The following is a 19,542-nucleotide window of genomic DNA, read 5'->3' as shown; positions in this document are numbered from 1 at the left end:
CAATGTATATACCCTATGTAATTTTATGTCTGTTTTCTGTCATTATTGGATGTAGATCTAAATATAAAGAACCAGAGAATGCTGACTAGTACCACCATTCTCAGATATAAAGCTATAGTTCCTAGTGAAATCTGGTACTGAAAGAGGCCTGTACGAGGTAAGAAAGGGAACTGGATTCTTGAGCAATTTGGTTGCCAGTGGAGGGAGAAGTGTGAATCAAGTAAACATGTGAGCCCTCAGACCCACAGTGGAACACAGTTGTTAGTAACTTGGGCACTGGAGTCAGTTCCCAGGCTCAAATTGCAGCCATACAACTGGTGACCTTGCTCAAGTTACCTAACCCCTCTCAGCCTGGTTTCTGCAACTATGAAAGAAAGAGAGAGAGAGAGACTAGTGCAATTTCAGAGGTCTGTGAAGAAATTCAATTTAATAATGAATGTAAAGTTCTAACAACAGGGTGTCATAAGTGCTTTCCAAACAGTAAAAACACTGTTACTTTAAATTACCAGTGAAAGCTTTCTGGACAGACAGCCTGGGGATACCCAATCTAAACTTTAAACTAAAATTAGATTGGTGTTATCCAAAATGATGCCATTTAAAAGTTCAATCTATGTAGTTATGAGGCTTTACAAACCCGCACCTACCATGTATACGTGTTACCACGGCCACATAACTTCTCCTATAATTTATATACAAATGTGTACATATTCCAGGCTTAAACAATTAGAATACAAAATTCCTGATGAGGAGATGAAACATAAGGAATACAAGGGAAACAACAAGGGGAAAAGCTCGACCCAAGTAGTATAATGTTCAGTCGTGAGTTCTGTACTTCCTTAGGCTCCTTTGGATAAGCCTGGAATATTTGTGGGCTTGTTAGTAAAGAATAAAAATAGCTGATGCTGGACAGAGGAGCCTTAAAAAAAAAAAAGAACAATTTATCAGAGCTACTTTTGTGAGAGCTGGACTATAAAGAAAGCTGAGTGCTGAAGTATTGATGCTTTTGAAGTGTGGCGCTGGAGAAGATTCTTGAGAGTCCCTTGGACTGCAAGGAGATCAAACCAGTCCATCCTAAAGGAGATCAGCCCTGAATATTCATTGGAAGGACTGATGCTGAAGCTGAAGCTCCACTACTTTGGCTACCTGATGTGAAGAGCTGACTCCTTGGAAAAGACTCTGATGCTGGGAAAGATTGAAGGCGGGAGGAGAAGGGGACGACAGAAGATGAGATGGTTGGATGGCATGACCGACTCAATGGACATGAGTTTGAGTAAACCCCGGGAGTTGGCGATGGACAGGGAGGCCTGGCGTCCTGAAGTCCATGAGGTTGCAAGGAGTCGGACACAACTGAGTGACTGAACTGACTTTTGTACCATGGTAATTGTGTTAAACACAAAATACAGTTATCAACTGTCCTTTTTCCCTAGATGTACAAGCAGTGTTAAATATTAATGTGAGCGTCTTTTTAAGATTTCCAAATGGGCAACATTTTACTATCACTTGTTTGAACTTATGTTGCATGTAGACTGCGGTCTGAAGTTTTTATTTTGAAATTGCAAAGATAACTTTATTTTGAAATTGCAGAGGAAGTTGTAAAGATAGTACATACAAGTTCTGTGTACTCTTTACCCAGTTTTCTCCAATTATTACATAATACATATTAATAACTGCAGTACAAAATCAAAACCAGGACATTTACATTTATACAGTGAGTGCATATAGTTCTATGCCATTTTATCACAAGTATTGCTGTTCAGTCACTCAGTTATGTCTGACTCTTTGCAATCCCATAGACTGCAGCACGCCAGGCTTCCCTGTCCTTCACTATCTCCCAGAGTTTGCTCAAACTCATGTCCATTGAGTCAGTGACATCATTTAACCATCTCATCCCCTGTCATCACCTTCTCCTCCTGCCTTTAACCTTTCCCAGCATCAGGGTTTTTCCCCCTATTGGGTCAGCTCTTCACATCAGGTGGCCAAAGTATTGGAGCTTCAGCTTCAGCATCAGTCCTTCCAATGAATATTTGAGACTGACTTCCTTTAGGTTTGATCTCCTTGCAGTCCAAGGGACTGTCAAGAGTCTTCTCTAACACCACAGTTTGAAAGCATCAATTCTTTGGCACTCAGCCGTCTTTATGGTCCAACTCTCATATCCATACATGACTAGTAGAAAAACCATAGCTTTGACTATACGGACCTTTGTCAGCTAAGTAATGTCTCTGCTTTTTAATACACTGTCTAGGTTTGTCACAGCTTTTCCTCCAAGGAATAAGCATCTTTTAATTCACAAGTATAGATTTCATGAAAACACCACTTCAATCAAGATACAGAATTATCACTACAAAGATTTCCTTCATGTTATCCTTTCATAATCACACTTTACTGTACTTCCATCTACTATCCCTACCCTTGGCAACCATTAATCTGTGATTTTGAGAATGTTATATAAAGACTTACACCATATGTGACTTTTGAGACTGGCTTTTTTCACTCAATGTAACACTTTAAAATCCATCCAAGTTGGTGCATGTACCACCAGTTCATTTCTTGTCACCACTGAGTACTACTCTACAACATGGATTATTTACTTGGTTGCATCGAGTCTCAGCCGTGGGACATGGGATCGTCATGTCACGTGGGATCTTTTGCTTCAGGCGGCACACAGACTCTTCTAGTTGGCGTATGCAGGGCTTAGCTGCTCTGTTGACCTCCCCTGCATTGCAAGGCAGATTCTTAACTAACGGACCACCAGGGAAGTCCTCTTAACTAGTTTTCTAATCATCTGTCTATTGAGGGACATTTCAGTTACTCCTATTTGGGGCTATTACAAATAAAGATGCTCTGAACAATCATGTACAGGTTTTAATGTGGACCTACATTTTCATTTCTCTGAAATAACGCCCAGGAGTGCAACTGTTGGGTGGTATGGTAAGTACATGTTTAGTTTTACAAGGAACTGCCAAAGTATGTTCCAGAACGACTAAACCATTTTATGTTCCTATTAGCAATGTATAAAAGATCCACTTTCTCTGCATCCTTCCCAGAATTTGATATTGCCACTAGCTTTTGTTTTAAAAATGCTAGTAAGAGTTTTTCCCATGTAGTTCAGTTAGTAAAGAATCTGCCTGCAACGCAGGCAAGCTGGGTTCGATCCCTGGATCGGGAAGATTCCCTTGAGGAGGGCATGGCAACCCACTCCAGTATTCTCACCTGGAGAATCCCATGGACAGAGGAGCCTGGCAGTCTACAGTCCATGGGGTCCCAAAGAGTCGGACACAACTTAGCAACTAGACCAAACCAGTAAGAGTGCAGTGTATCTCATCATGGTCTTTGCCATTTCCCTAGTGGCAAGTGATGTTGAACATTTTGCATATTCTGTTTACCATCTATAGTCCCTCTTGGGTGAAGTGTTTGCTCATTTCTTTTAGTTCACTTTCTAAAAATGGACTGTGTAGATTTTACTATTGAACTTTGAGAGTTCTTCATGTATTCTAGACATGAATATTTTGTGAAGTACGAGGCTGGCATTTTTCTCTCCTATAGCTTGTGTTTCATCCTCTTAACAGGATCTTTTGTGACGGGAAACATTTTTCATATTAATGAAGTCCGTTTATTGGTTTTTTCCATTACCAAGCCTTAGGTCCCAAAGACTTCTTGTGTGTTAGCATCTGAAAGTTTTACATTTAAATCCAGAATCCATTTAGAGTTAATTTTAGTATCAAATGCAAGGTTTAAGCCAAGGTTCATGGTTTTGGTTGTGGATATCTAGCTGCTCTAGCATCATTTCCTGAGAAGACTATCTTTTCTCTGTTAAGTTGCTTTTGTGTGTTCGTCAAATATCAGCTGGCCATACTTGTGTGGGGCTATTTCTGGGTTCCCAATTCTGTTCCATCAACTTATGAATTTATCCCTTCACCAACATCGCACCAATACCACACAGTATCAACTACTGTAATTATACAATGTCTTCAAATTGGGTAGTGACTGCTCCCACATTTTTCTTCTTTTAAAAGTTATTTTCAGCTATTCTACTTCCTTTGCCTTTCCATATCAAATTTTAACTTAATCTTATTTAGCAATTATGTTCAATTTGCACTTTGAGGATAAATTACATCTGTAGACTCTTGCATGAACATGCTGTCTCTTCATTTCTCTAGATCTTTGCTTTCTTTCATCAGTGTTTCATAGTTTTGAGCATACAAGTCCTATACATGTTTTGTGAGGTTTACACCCAAGCTTTTCATGTTTTTGAGTAACTGAACATGGCACTGCATTTTAATTTTGGTTGCTATGTGTTCACTGCTAATAAACAGGACCATATATCCTGTGACCCTGCTGATCCGATTTCTAATTCCAGGAGTTTTCTATATTCCCTGGGGTTTTCCAGTTAGACAGTTACATCATTTAGATTTTTTTTTTTTTCTCATCTATATGCCTTTTACTTTCCTACCTTGCTGTCCTAGCTAGAACTTTCAGCACTGTGCCAAAGAGCAGTGATGAGAGGTGGCGTGCTTCTTTTGATCACAATCTATAAAGAAAACATGCAGTCTTTCACCACTAAGTTAGATTTTTGTACATATTCTTTATCATATTAAGGACTGTTGCTGTTCAGTTGCTAAGTTGTGTCTGACACTCTTTGATCCCATGGACTGCAGCACACCAGGCTTCCCTGTCCTTCACTGTCTTCCAGTTTGCATAAATTCACGTCCATTGAGCTGGTGATGCCATTTAACCATTTCATTCTCTGCCGTCCTCTTCTCCTTTTGCCTTCAATCTTTCCTATAGTCAGGGTCTTTTCCAATGTCAGCTCTTTGAAGCAGGTGGCCAAAATACTGGAGCTTCAGCATCAGACCTTCCAATGAGAATTCAGGGTTGATTTCCTTTAGGATTGACTGATTTGATCTCCTTGCAGTCCAAGGGACTCTCAAGAGTCTTCTCCAGCACCACAATTCAAAAGTGTCAATTCTTCGGCACTCAGCCTTCTTTATGGTGTTCCGTACGCGACTACTGGAAAAACCACAGCTTTGACTAGAGGGACTTGTGTTGGCAAAGTGATGTCCCTGCTTTTTAAAACACTGTCTACATTTGTCATAGCTTTCCTTCCAACAATCAAGTGCCTTTTAATTCCATGGCTGTAGTCACCATCCACAGTGATTTTGGAGCCTAAGAAAGTAAAATCTGTCACTATTTGTACTTTTCACCCCATCTATTTGCCATGAAGTGATGGGACCAGATGGTACCATCTTATTTTTCTGAATGTTGAGTTTTAAACCAGTTTTTTCACTCTCCTCTTTTGCCCTCATCAGGAGGCACTTTAGTTTCTCTTCACTTTCTGCCATTAGAGTAGTACCATCTGCATATGCGAGGTTGCTGATATTTCTCCCAGCAATAGTGATTCCACCTTGTGGTTCATCCAGCCCAGCATGTTGTGTGATATACTCTGCATAGAAGTTAAATAAGCAGGGTAATAATTACAGCTTTGTTGTACATCTTTCCCAATTTGGAACCAGTCAGTTGTTCCATGTAGGGTTCTAACTGTTGCTTCTTGACCTGCATCAAGTTTCAAAGGAGGCAGGTAAGGTGATCTGGGATTCCATCTCTTTCAGAATTTTCCACAGTTTGTTGTGATCCACAGAGTCAAAAACTTTAGGGGAGTCAATGAAGCAGATGTTTCTCTGCAATTCCCTTGCTTTCTCTATGATCCAGCGAATGTTGGTAATTTGATCTCTGATTCCTCTGCCTTTTCTAAATCCAGCCTATACATCTGGAAGTTCTCAGTTCATGTATTGTTGAAGCCTAGCTTGAAGGATTTTGAGCATAACCTTACTAGCATGCGAAGTGAGCGCAACTCTACAATAGAACATTCTTTGGCATTGCCCTTCTTTGGGATTGGAATGAAAATTGTCCTTTTCCATTTCTGTGGCCACTGCTGAGTTTTCCAAATTTGCTGGTATGTTGAGTGCAGCAATTTAACAGAATCATCTTTTTGGATTAGAAATAGCTCATCTGGAATTCCATTATCTCCACTAGCTTTGTTTGTAATTATGCTTCCTAAGGCCCTCTTGACGTCATACTCCAGGTCTGGCTCTATCTGACCAACCACACCATCATGGTTATCCTAGTCATTAAGACCTTTCTTGTACAGTTTCTCTGTGTATTCTTGCCACCTCTTCTTTTTCTTGGGGACAGTTTTAGTCATCACCTCCTGTATAATGCTACAAACCTCTGTCCATAGTTCTCAGGCACTCTGTCTACTAGACCTAATCCGTTGAATCTATTCATCACCTCCACTGTATAATCTGTGGTGCCATCTGCTCCTGGGCAGCAGATTGGTCCTAAAGCAGCGAGCGGCAGTGAAGAGGTGAGGTGCCCTCTGCTGCTGGGGAGCAGAATGGCCCAAGGTGGCCAGCAGCAGTTGTGGGGCTGGGGAGTCCTCTGCTCCTGGGCGTCCTCCAATATTGGCTCCAGCCTTCTCAGGATCCCTTCCCAGCGACTCCAGCAGGGCCTCTGCCTCGGCCCCTAGGTGGCACACTGACCAACACTGAATGGCCAGTGAAGGTTTACACACTCAATAAGGCAGTGGGACAACCAGTGTGCCAGGCATTCCATCTAGCTACGTGGAGTAGCTAAAAGGCATGTCCCTGCTAGTCAGGGCCTGATAAAACGTGGTCCACTGGAGAAGGAAATGGCAACCACTTCAGTATTCTTGCCTTAAAACCCTATGAAGAGCATGAAAAGGCAAAAAGATACGACACTGAAAGATGAACTCCCCAGGTTGGTAGGTGTCCAATATGCTACTGGACGAACCTGCTGGGGAAGAGCAAGAAAACAGCTCCAAAAACAATTAAGAGGCTGAGCCAAAGCGATGACAATGCCCAGCTGTGGATGTGTTTGGTGGTGAAAGTAAAAGTTTGATGTAAAGAACCTAGAATGTTAGGTCCATGAATCAAGGTAAATTGGAAGTGGTCAAACAGAATACGGCAAGAGTGAACATCAATATTTTATGAATCAGTGAACTAAAATGGACAGGAATGAGCAAATTTAATTCAGATAACTATTATATCTATTACTGTGCATAAGAATCACTTAGAAGAAATGAACTAACTCTTATAATCAACAAAAAGAGTCCAAAATCCAGTTCCTGGATGCAATCTCAAAAACAACAGAATGATCTCAGTTCATTTCCAATGGAAACCATTCAACATCACAGTAATCCAAGTCTATCCCCTAACCAGTAATGCCAAAGAAGCTGAAGTTGAACAATTCTCTGAGACCTACAAGACCTCCTAGATCTAGCACCAAAAAAAAAAGATATCCTTTTCATCATGGAGGACTGGAATACAAAAGTAGGAAGTCAAGAGACACCTGGAATAACAGGCATATTTGGCCTTGGAGTTACAAAATGAAGCAGGTCAAAGGCTAACAGTTTTGCCAACAGAACGCACCGGTCATAGCAAACACCCTCTTCCAATAACACAAGAGACGATTCTACACATGGACATCACCAGATGATCAATACCAAAATCAGACTGATTATATTTTTTGCAGCCAAAGATGGAGAAGCTCTATACAGTCAGCAAAAATAAGACCTGGAGTTGATTGTGGCTCAGATTATCAGCTCCCTATTGCAAAATTTAGGCTCAAATTGAAGAAGTAGGGAATACCACTAGGCCATTCAGGTATGGCCTAAATCAAATCCCTTATGATTATTCGGTGGAGGTAACAAATAGATTCAAGGGACTAGACGTGGTAGACAGAGTGCTGAAGAATTATGGATGGAGGTTTGTACCACTGTACAGGAGGTGGTGACTAAAACCATCCCAAGAAAAAGAAATGCAAGAAGGTCAAGTGGTTTTCTAAGGAGGCCTTACAAATAGTTGAGAAAAGAAGAAAAGTGAAAGGCAAAGGAGAAAGGGAAAGATATACTCAATTGAATGCAGAGTTCCAGAGAATAGCAAAAAGAGATAAAAAAAGACTTCCGTGAACAAAGCAAAGAAATAGAGGGAAACAATAGAATGGGAAAGACTAGAGATCTCTTCAAGAAAACTGGAGATACTCAGGAAACAGTTCATGCAAAGATCAGCACGATAAAGGACAGAAATACGGCAAGGACCTGAGAAAGGCAAAAGACATTAAGAAAAGGTGGCAAGAATACACAGAAGAAACTGTACAAAAAAGATCTTAACGAACCAGATAACCACAATGGTGTGATCACTCACCTAGAGCCAGACATCCTGGAATGTGAAGTCAAGTGGGCCTTAGGAAGCCTCACAAAGAACAAAGCTCATGGAGATGATGGAATTCCAGCTGAGCTATTTCTAATCCCAAAAGATGATGCTGTTAATGTGCTGCACTCAATATATCAAAAAATTTGGAAAACTCCACAGTGGCCACAGGACTAGAAAAGGTCAGCTTTCATTCAAATCCCAAAGAAGGACAATGCCAAAGATTGTTCAAACTACCGCACAACTGTGCTCATTCCACATGCTAGAAGGTAATGCTCAAAATCCTTCAAGCTAGGCTTCAACAATACATGAACCAAGAACTTCCAGATGTACGAGTTGGATTTAGAAAAGGCAGGGTAAGCAGATCAAACTCCCAATACCACTGGATCACAGAAAAAGCAAGGAAATTCCAAACAAAATCTACTTTCGCCTCACTGACTATGCTACAGTCTTTGACTCTGTGGATTGCAACAAACTGTGGAAAATTCTGAAAGAGATGGGAATACCAAACCACCTTACCTGCCTCCTGAGAAACCTGTATGCAGGTCAAAAAGCAACAGTTAGAACTGGACATGGAACAATGAATTCATTCAAAATCGAGAGGAGTACATCAAGACTGTATATTGTCACCCTGCTTACTTAACTTCTATGTAGATACATCATGCAAATGCAGGACTGAATGAAGCACAAACTGGAATCAAGATTGCTAGGAGAAAGATCAACAACCTCAGATACAGAGATGATACCACATTAATGGTAGAAAGTGAGGAGGAACTAAAGAGCCTCTTGATGAAGGTAAAAGATGAGTGTGCAAAAGCTGGCTTAAAACTCAACATTCAAAAAACTAGGTCATGTCATCTAGTCCCATCACTTCATGGCAAACATATTGGGGAAAAGAGAAAACAGTAACAGCTTTCATTTTCTTGGGCTCCAAAATGACTGCCAACAGTGACTGCAGCCACAAAATTAAAAGACGCTTGTTCCTTGGAAGAAAAGCTATGACAAACCTGGTGGCTTCCCTGGTAGCTCAGTGGGTAAAGCGTCTGCCTGCCATGTGGGAGACCCAGGTTCAATCTCTGGGTCGGGAAGTTTCCCTGGAGAAGGAAATGGCAAGCCACTCCACTACTTTTGCCTGGAAAATTCCATGGACAGAGGAGCCTGGTAAACTACAGTCCATGGGATTGCAAATAGTCGCACACGACTGAGCGACTTCTCTTGACAAACTTAGATAGTGTATTAAAAAGCAGAGACATCACTCTGCCAACAAAGACCTGTGTAGTCAAAGCTATGGTTTTTCCAGTAGTCATGTACAGATTTGAGAGCTGGACTGTAAGGAAGGTTGAGTGCCAAGGAACTGATGCTTTTGAATTGTGGTGCTGGAGAATACTCTCGACAGTCCCTTGGACAGCAAGGTGACCAAACCAGTCAATCCCAAAGAAAATCAACCCTGAATATTTACAGGAAAGACTGATGCTGAAGCTGAAGCTCTAATACTATGGACACCTGATGCGAAGAGATGACTCATTGGAAAAGATCCTGATTCTGGGAAAGACTGAGTGCAAGAGGAGAAGGGAGTGACAGAAGATGAAATGGTTGGTTGGCATCACCAACTCAATGGATATGAGTTTGAGCAAACTCAGGGAGACAGTGAAGGACAGAGAAGCCTTGTGTGCCGCAGTTCATGGGGTTGCAAAAAGTCAGACACCACTTAGCAACTAAACAGCTACTGTATAATCATAAAGGATTTGTTTTAGGCTGAGTGGCCTAGTAGCTTTCACCACTTTCTTCAATTTAAGCCTGAATTTTGCAGTAAGGAGCTGATGAGCTGAGCCACAGTCAGCTCCATGTCTTGTTTTAGCTGACTGTATAAAACTTTTTCATCTTTGGCTACAAAGAACATAATCAATCTGATTTCAGTACTGACTATTTGGTGATGGTGAAGTCATCTCTAAAAGGATCTCCTGTGTTGCTGGGAAAGGGTTTTTGCTACAACCAATGTGTTCTCTTGACAAAACTCTGTTAGCTTTTGCCCTGCTGCATTTTGTACTCCAAGGCCTGGTATCTCTTGACTTCCTATTTTTGCATTCCAATTCCCTATGATATGAAAAGGACATCTTTTTTTAGTGTTAGTTCTAGGAGGTCTTGTAGGTATTTATAGAACTAGTCAACTTCAGCTTCCTCGGCATTAGTGGTTGGGGAATAGACTTGGATTACTGTGATGAATGGTTTGCCTTAGAAATGAACCGAGATTATTCTGTCACTTTTGAGATTTGTACCCAAGTACTGCATTTTGGACTCTCCTGTTGACTAGGTAGGCTACTCCTTTTCTGCTAAGGGATTCTTGCCCACAGTAGTAGATATAATGGTATCCTATATTCCTACTTGGCTATGAGTATGAACATGAAACTCAAGTGTTGAAACTTGTTAAATGCTTTACTAAATGCACCAATGTAATCATGTCCTGATTTACTTTTTCAGCCTGTTAGCATGATAGATTGCATTAACTGATTTTTCAATACTGAACCAGCCTTGCATCGTGGGATAATCACCATTGGGTCACTGATGTATAATTCTTTTGTAGGTTGATGGATTCTGCTTGCTATTATTTTGTACCACCTTTGTTTGGGTATTGAGAAAACACAGACTGCAAATGAATATAGGAGTCTTCACTCCCCTTGTATTTTCTGCACAAGATTGCATAGAGTTGATGTTAACTCTTAAAAACACCTTGCAGATTTCTCTGCTACAACTTGGGCCCAGTAATGTTTTTTATGAGAATTTTTATATTACTAATTCAATTTCCCTAATAGCTGTAAGTCTATTCAAATGATCTATTATCATATTGGGTAAGTTATGGTAGTTTATACTTTTTTAGGAATTGGCTGATTTCATCTAAGTTGTCAAATTTATGCATGTAAAGTTATAGGATTTCCTTATCTCTGATGTTTGCAGGGACTGTAGTTGACATTTTGCTATCAGTAATTTACGTCTTCTTCGGTATTGCTGAAGTCGGTCAGTTTCATTGATTTTTCCCCCAAGAACAAGCTTGTTATTTAATCAAGTTTATCTATTATTTTCAACTTCATTGATCTCCACTCTTTATTTCATTCCATTTGCTTACTTTGGGTTTATTCTACTCATCTTTTTCCGGTTCCTAGAGGTGAAAGTTAAGATTACTGATTTGAGACTTTTCTTCTTTTCTAATTATGTGTTGTATTTCCTTCATCATTGCTTTAGCTACACAGACCTTGTTTCCATAGTGCAGTGGTTATCACATTTGCCTCACATGAAAGGTCCCCGGTTTGAAACTGGGTGGAAACAGACTTTCTCTTTGGGATTCCCTGGTGGCTCAGAAGGTACAGAATCTGCCTGCAATGCAGGAGACCTGGGTTTGATCCCTGGGTTGGGAAGATCCTCTGGAGAAGGGAGTGGCTACCCCCTCCAGTAATCTGGACTGGAGAATTCCATGGACAGAGGAACCTGGCAGGCTACAATCCATGGGGTCGCAAAGCATGGGACACGACTGACCGACTTTCACTTTAGCTACCTCTCACAAATTTTGATATATATTATTTTCATTTTCTCTTCAGTTCAATGTATTTTAAAATTTCTCTTCAAATTATTCAATATTTGCTGCTGCTGCTAAGTCACTTCAGTCGTGTCCAACTCTGTGCAACCCCATGGACTGCAGCCCACCAGGCTCCTCCGTCCATGGGATTTCCAGGCAAGAGTACTGGAGTGGGGTGCCATTGCCTTCTCCATATCCAATATTTAGAGGTCTGTTATTGAGTTTTTAAGTATCTGGATATTTTCTCATTATCTTTCTGTTATTCTAGTTTGATTCCTTTGTGATCAGAGAACAGACTCCATATGATTTGGTTCTTTCAAATTTGTTAGTTGTTTTATGCCCAGGTTAGGTCTATCTTGATATACATTCTGTAGGCCTTGAAAAGAACGTGTACTGTGCTGTTGCTGGGCAGAATGCTCTATAAACACTGATTAGAACCTTGCTGGTTAACGGTGTTGCGTTCTCCTATATTCTTGCTGATTTTCCGTCTATTGGTTTTATCATTTGTTGAGAAACATGTTGAAGCCTCCAACTATAACTGTGAATATGTCAATTTCTCCTTTCAGGTCTACCAGTTTTTCATCTTTATTTTGCAGTTATATTATTAGGAATATACACATTTAGCACTGCTATGTATTCTCAGTGAACTGACTCTTCACTCTGAAGGGTATTTTGCCTGAATATTTTATCTGTGTATTGCCACTCCAGCTTTCTTTTGATTAATGTTTACACAGTATATTTTACCTTCCTTTTAACTCACCTGTATCAATGAAACAAGTTTATCCAAGACACCACATAATTTGGTTGTTTTTTAAATCCATTCTGACAATCTCTTTTTAAATTGGTATGTTTAGACTATTTAATTTTAATGAAATTATTGGTAAGTTTGGATTTAAGCCTACCATTAGTTTTTTTTCAGCCTGTTCTCTATTTTTAATTCCTTTTCCCCTCTCTGGACTTCTTGTGCCTTATACAAACATTTTTTCGTACTACAATTTAATTTATTGCATTCTTTTTTACTGTATCTCTTTACATAGTTTTTATAATAGTTATGTCAACTACAATATACACTTAATTTTCACAGTCCACTTAAAATCAACATTCTACCACTTCAAGAAGAATGTATAAGCCTTACACCCATACTGTTTTTTATTTCCTGTATCTCTATGTGTTTTGACATCTTGGGAGGCCTTTCAGACATGGGGAGAGATTCCCCCACCTCCAGCCAGGGTTAGTTGATTCCTTGGAGTTGTGGGCAGCCTGCTTAGAGCTTCCTTTTCACATACACAGGCCCATTTTCCTTATCTAATTCATATACCAAGCCTTGTAACAATCCAAGGCCAGGTACCAAACAACTAAGGACAGCTGCTATGCCCCAAAGCCAAGAGGAGTTATCCAGACTCGCCAGTCCTGCTGTGTCTTCCCCTCACTCCTGCTTCCGCATGTGTGCTCAGTTGCGTGGTTGTACCAACTCTGTGACTCCATGAGCTGTAGCCTGCCAGGTTCCTCTGTCCATGGGACTTCCCAAGCAAGAATACAGAAGTGGGTTGCCATTTCCTTCTCCAGAGGATCTTTTTGACCCAGGGATCAAACCTGCATCTCCTACATTGGCAGGCAGGTTCTTTACCGCTGTGGCACCTGGGATTCTGTCTCCTGGATATTGTCACCCTGCTTATTTAACTTACATGCAGAGTACATCATGTGAAATGCGGGGCTGGATGGCTCACAAGCTGGAATCAAGACTGCCAGGAGAAATATCAACAACCTCAGATATAAATGATACCACTCTAATGGCAGAAAGTGAAGAGGAACTCAAGAGCCTCTTATAAGGGTGGAAAAAGCTGGCTTAAAACTCAACATTCAAAAAAACAAAGATCATGGCATACGGTCCCATCATTTCATGGCAAATAGATGGGGAAAAAGTGGAAACAGTGATGGATTTTATTTTCCTGGGCTCCAAAATCACTGAGAATGGTGACTGCGGTAATGAAATTAAAAGATACTTGCTCCTTGGAAGAAAGGCTATGACAAACCTAGACACTGTATTAAAAAGCAGAGACATCACTTTGTTGACTAAGGTCCATATAGCCAAAGCTTCGGTTTTTCCACTAGTCGTGTATGGATATGAGAGTTGGACCATAAAAGCTGAGTGCCAACAAATTGATGCTTTAGAACTGTGGTGTTGGAGAAGACTCTTGACAGTCCCTTGGACTGCAAGGAGATCAAACCAGTCAATCCTAAAGGAAATCAATCCCAAATATTCATTGGAAGGACTGATGCTGAAGCTGAAGCTCCAATACTTTGGCCACTTGATGTGAAAAGCTGACTCAATAGGGAAAAAAAACCCTGATGCTGGGAGAGACTGAAGGCAGGAGGAGAGGGTGACCACAGAGGATGAGATGGTTTAATGGCATCACCAACTCAATGGACATGAGTTTGAGTAAAGTCCAGGAGATAGTGAAGGACAGGGAAGACTGGCATGCTGGAGTTGCATGGAGTCGCAAAGAGTCAGACACGGCTTAGCAACTGAACAACAACAGCAACCAAAAATGCCCAGCAAGGGGGAGACACGCTCTCTTTTCTTGGAAAATGTAAGTAATCAAAATCTTCTTTTAACAGCACTGACTTCTCCATGCCATCACTCTGTCACCTCCCTAACTCAAACTCCTACAGGAACTCATCCTATGAGTTCCTTTACCCTTGGTCTACCCTCCTTGTTCTCTTGTATGTTATAGCTATCTCATAAATTACACAAGTATAAAGCTGAAATCCTATCAGACAATGTCATAAATTTCACTTTCAACCACTAACTCAAAGAACTCAAGGGGAGACAGTAATCTATTATATTTACCAGATACAGTGTTATCATTTCTGTCTGAAAAGCTTCCTTTAGCAATTCTTTTGTAGCAGGCTACTGGCAATGATTTCTTAGTTTTTTCCTCAGCCAAGAATGCTTTATCATGTTTTATTTTACTTTCATTCTCAAAGAATAATTTCACTGAACAGAGAATTCTTGGTCCTTTTCTTTCACCACTTAAATAATAATGTGCTACTTCTCTGGCCTCCTTGGTTTCTGATCATTTACTCACTATAGTTGTTCCCTGAACTTTTTTGTCTCGATGCTTTTTTGATTTTTAATATGTCTTCAGTTTTCAGCAGTGTGGTTATGGCATGTCTGGGTGTGGAATTCTTTGAGTTTATTATGCTTGCATTCACAACTTCTTGAATCATTATGTTTACATCTTCTGCCAAATTTGGGAAGTGTTCAGCTATTATTTCTCCAAATATTTTTTTTAGAACCACACTTTGTCCTCTACTCATCTTGTTCAGATTACAAAGTTCACTGAACTCCTCTGTCATCTCCACTTAAAATCTAAGTTCATCCAGAGAGGTGCTATTTAGGTTATTGTAGCTTTCAGTTCTAACCTTTTCATTTGGTTCTTCTTTATGTCTTCTACTTCTTTGCTGAAACTATTTTTCTAATAGCTTTAAGAGTACTTGTGATTAGCCTGTTGAAGCATTTTTATAATACATGTTTTAAGTTCTTTGTTAAATAATTTCAACACCTGAGTTGTCTTGGCACTGATGTCCTCTGTCTTTTCTCATGCTGCTGCTGTTGCTAAGTCGCTTCAGTCATGTCCAACTCTGTGTGACCTCATAGACGGCAGCCCACCAGGCTCCCTTGTCCCTGGGATTCTCCAGGCAAGAACACTGGAGTGGGTTGCCATTTCCTTCTCCAATGCATGAAAGTGAAAAGTGAAAGTGAAGTTGCTCAGTCGTGTCCGACTCTTTGCAACTCCATGGACTGCAGCCTACCAGGCTCCTTCGTCCATGGGATTTTCCAGGCAAGAGTACTGAAGTGGGTTCCCATTGCCTTCTCCACTTTTCTCATGAGAGCTGACATTTTCGTGGTTCTTCATATGCCAAGTAATTTTGTATTGTATCCATTTTCAATACTGAGTTCTAGCTCATTTAAATAAATCTGTGATGGAAGTCAGTACTTCTGTTCTAGCAGGTATTCAATCTAGTTAGACTCAGGCTGCAAGAGGTACCCAGTCTTCTGTGAGCTGTGGTTCCAATATCAGTTCATTTTTTAAAGCCTTTGCAGTGCTATTTGTATCTGTCCCACAGGTGTGGTACCCAGTGGCCAATCGGGGACCCGGCTGGTGGTTTTCCTATTAGTTCAGTACTCGAAAGTCTTTGCTGTGCTGACAGGGAGTAGATCCACCCACGCATGTGTGTAGCTTGGGGATGAGCCTGGGAGATCACAAACAACTATTAGGGAGTCATTTTTCTGAGCTCCTCCCTCTCTGCCATCTTTCTAGTGCTTTCTGGTTCCCTGGGCTCCTCTTTTCAGTCTTCCAGTCAGAAAGCTAGGGCTTTGGTTACCCCATTTGGTTGCACTTCTGCAACTGTGCCTGGGTCCAGCCAAAGGACAGAGAGGGAGAAAAAGCAACAGGACTGGCCCTATCCTCTCAGGACGACAACCCCACCAATCAGAGGGGAAGGTTCTCCTCCCCCAGAGTTCTGGCTTCTGCAAGCTACTGCCACCATCATGGATGTTCAGAACCTGGTATCCAATAGAATGAAGAAAAACATTGGAGTATCTATGATATAGACCTTCACATATCATAGATACTCCATTTACTGTCCCTTGAGTTCAAACTGGAGGGCTTCTCCTGGTGCTCTTTTTGTGCCCTAGTGCCCATTTCCGCTTCCAGGTTAGGCTGTACTGAGTCCAGGCTGAGGCATGACAGAGGGGTAAAACTGGTACACTCACCAATGGTTTGGTTGTACTGTGAACCATGGTCTTCTTTCCTGCTCTGCCTGCTGTTTACTTTTCAGAGTTCTCAAGCAGCTGCTCAGTGCATTTTGTCCAAGTTTTATCACTGTATCAGTATGAGTGGCAGGGTGGAGTCTTACTCAGAACTGGAGTTGCTCCCTGCTGTCTGCTAATATGTAAATGCTGCTGCCTATTTAGCATAAGTAAGGTTGAATTCACAGGCGTCAAATATGCTGAGACTACTATGCAGCTACTGGATAAGAAAAAGTTGGTTACATCCACTCAGCAACAGTGAATCAACCTGGAGAGAAGTTTCTTCTCCAGATAACAGACTTCTAAAACAAATACCCTCTTAAACAAGGGCTGATTCTCTACTTGATCTAAAAAGGCCGCTTATCAACAGATTCTGCCCAGACACAAAGCTTCCAATCGGTTTTTCAGATTTAATATTAAATATTAAAAAACAAAAAACCTGTCAGAAGAAAGTTTGGCAAACATGAAGACTGAAACCAATACAGTAGAACACAAAATGGAGAGAAAGTAGGTAATTCAGGGTAGAAAAGAAAACTTCAACAAAATTTTAATTAGTGCTTTCAAACAGATGTAAGATGATAATTCACAAAACAGGAATCAAATGTTTTCAAAAAAAAAGAAAAGAAAAATAATCAGAATAAGAGCATTAGCAAATTAAGAATATGATGGCCAGGGACTTTCCTGGTGGTCTAGTGGTTAAGAATCCACCTTCTAAAGCAGGGGACGTGGGTTGATCCCTGGTGGGGGAACTAAGACCCCACATGCTGAGGGGCAACTAAACCTGTGTCACGACTGGAGAGCCCACATGCTGCAGCTACTGAGCCTGTGCGCCTAGAGCCTGTGTGTCAGAGAAAACCCAGTGCAGCCAATTAAATAGTCAAATGTTTTTAAAAAGAGTGTAATGGTCAAAATATTAACAGAGTCAATAGAAGAACTGAAAGGCAAAGTGGAAGAGAACCCTCCAAAAGTATCAGAAAAAAATGAGAGAAAAGAAACTTTAAAGGTCTATCAAGGATATCCTAAATCTGAACAACTGGCATTCCAAAAAGACAGGGTGACACTTAATAAAGAAATAACACAAATCATTTCCTTGAACTGAACTATAGAAGACCCCAGGCAAAATTAGTCAAAAAATTACATTAAGTCTTGTTTGGAAGCCAATGCACCCAAACCCCACTTTGAAAGGGTCCAAAGAGTATCCAAACATGATGAGTTTTTAAAGGTTCACTAGAGAAAAACCCTGGGTGCAGGGTGGGAACAGGACATGCATAAGAGAATGACCATCAGAATGTCAAATTCTCAATAGCAATTCTGGAAAATCAGGGGGAAAAGGTTAACAGTGCATTCAAAACTCTAAGGAAAAATGATTTTCAGTCTATAATGTCCACATTACATACCAAATATAAAGCAGAATAAAAACATTTCTAGCATGCTACAGGCTGAAAAAATTACTCCCACAGATTCTTTTCTTGAGAAACTATTTTAAGATGAAGGCCACCAAAAACATGGGAGATGGAGTAATTAGTAAATTCCATCCAAGAGTAGAATAGAAGTCCACAGATTACAGCCGTGCAGCAGATAAGATGTGCAACCAGCTGACTGGAGGAGGGAAAAGGGCTCTAGGGGTGTTCTCCTGGAAAAAGAGACTCAAAGAATAGTTGCTATAAAGGAATATTTATAAACTATTAGAGATGCGCTTAAAGCAAATTTCCTAAGTAGATGAGAAAGGGACAGATAAAAATCCTAAGAAAAAGGCTAAATCAGAAAGAGAACATAATGTAATATATATAGAACTTGCCCTTGCAATGAGTAGTATTCATATATCATAATTATATAAGCTTGCTTTAAGTGAAAAAAAAAAAAGAAAAAAAAAGTTGGTGTCTTAGTCTGTTTGAGCTGCTGTAACAAATACCACAGATTGGGTGGCTTATAAACAACGGAAATCTATTTCTCTCAGTTCTGGAGGAGGCTGGAAGTCCAACATCAGGGCGCCACCACGGTCAGGTGAGGGCCCTCTTTCAGACTGTGGACTTCGTGTCCTCATGTGGCGAAGGGCAGTGGAGCTCTCTCAGGCCTATTGTCTAATGGTATTAATCTCATCCATGGGGGTTCTGTCCTCATGACCCAATCACCCGCCAAAAGCCACTCTCCTATCATCACAGCGGGCATTAGAATTTCAACATTCATTAATTTTGAGGAGACACAAATATTCAGACCAGAGCAACTGAGCAAATGGATCTGGTTTTTGCTTCCATCATTTTTCTTAAAGAAAGTGAATAATGTCCAATACTGATAAGAAATAGCAGTATATTATTCATAATTATTTAGGTAAACATCAGAGCAAATAGCTAAAAACAGTAGATGCCATTAGGAAGTTGGGAGTAGGGAAGAAACAAAGGGACTGCTATTCTTCACCATAAAAACTTTCAGTAATATCTGATTTATTTTACCCATGTGCAAATATTATTTTATTACCCTCCCTTCTTCCTAATTTTATTTAAAAAATTTAAAAGTGGATGTATAACATGCTCAGATGCTGTATGACAAGATTACAGAGGGCCTCAGGAGGGCTCCTGTTGTGTAAGCGCTAGGAAGGCTGGCAGAGACATGCCAATACAAGTAGAGCTGTCTGACATTATCCCCAAATAACCAAAACTATTAATGCAAGACTAACTGCATAGGCTTGAGGAAGAACTGTGCTAGGAGCTAATGTGATAGCTTCACCTACCCAAAACTCCTTTCTGTTTGGGTGTTTCCCAAGAGGAATGAGTAGTTATCCTTGAGATTCAGACTCAATTTTTTTTTCATAAATAATTTACTCTTGGGAAATTACTAAGTAGCAACAATTGATTTTTATACTCCAGGAGTGAGAAATAATGTATACAGGCATACAGTGTTATCACATTCTAGACGTTTGGCCATCAGCTGTATTG

General features: G+C 40.5%; 1 protein-coding gene across 2 annotated transcripts in view; it reads right to left on the bottom strand.

Annotated features, from left to right (window-relative positions):
* Positions 1-19,542, bottom strand: part of N4BP1 (NEDD4 binding protein 1) — a 57,829-nt gene that overhangs the window by 22,106 nt on the left and 16,181 nt on the right. The gene's annotated exons all lie outside the window — the stretch shown is intronic.

The sequence above is a fragment of the Bos indicus x Bos taurus genome, chromosome 18 (genome assembly GCF_003369695.1).
Source record: "Bos indicus x Bos taurus breed Angus x Brahman F1 hybrid chromosome 18, Bos_hybrid_MaternalHap_v2.0, whole genome shotgun sequence".
NCBI lineage: Eukaryota > Metazoa > Chordata > Mammalia > Artiodactyla > Bovidae > Bos > Bos indicus x Bos taurus.
This window is presented reverse-complemented; position numbering and strand designations above follow the sequence as displayed.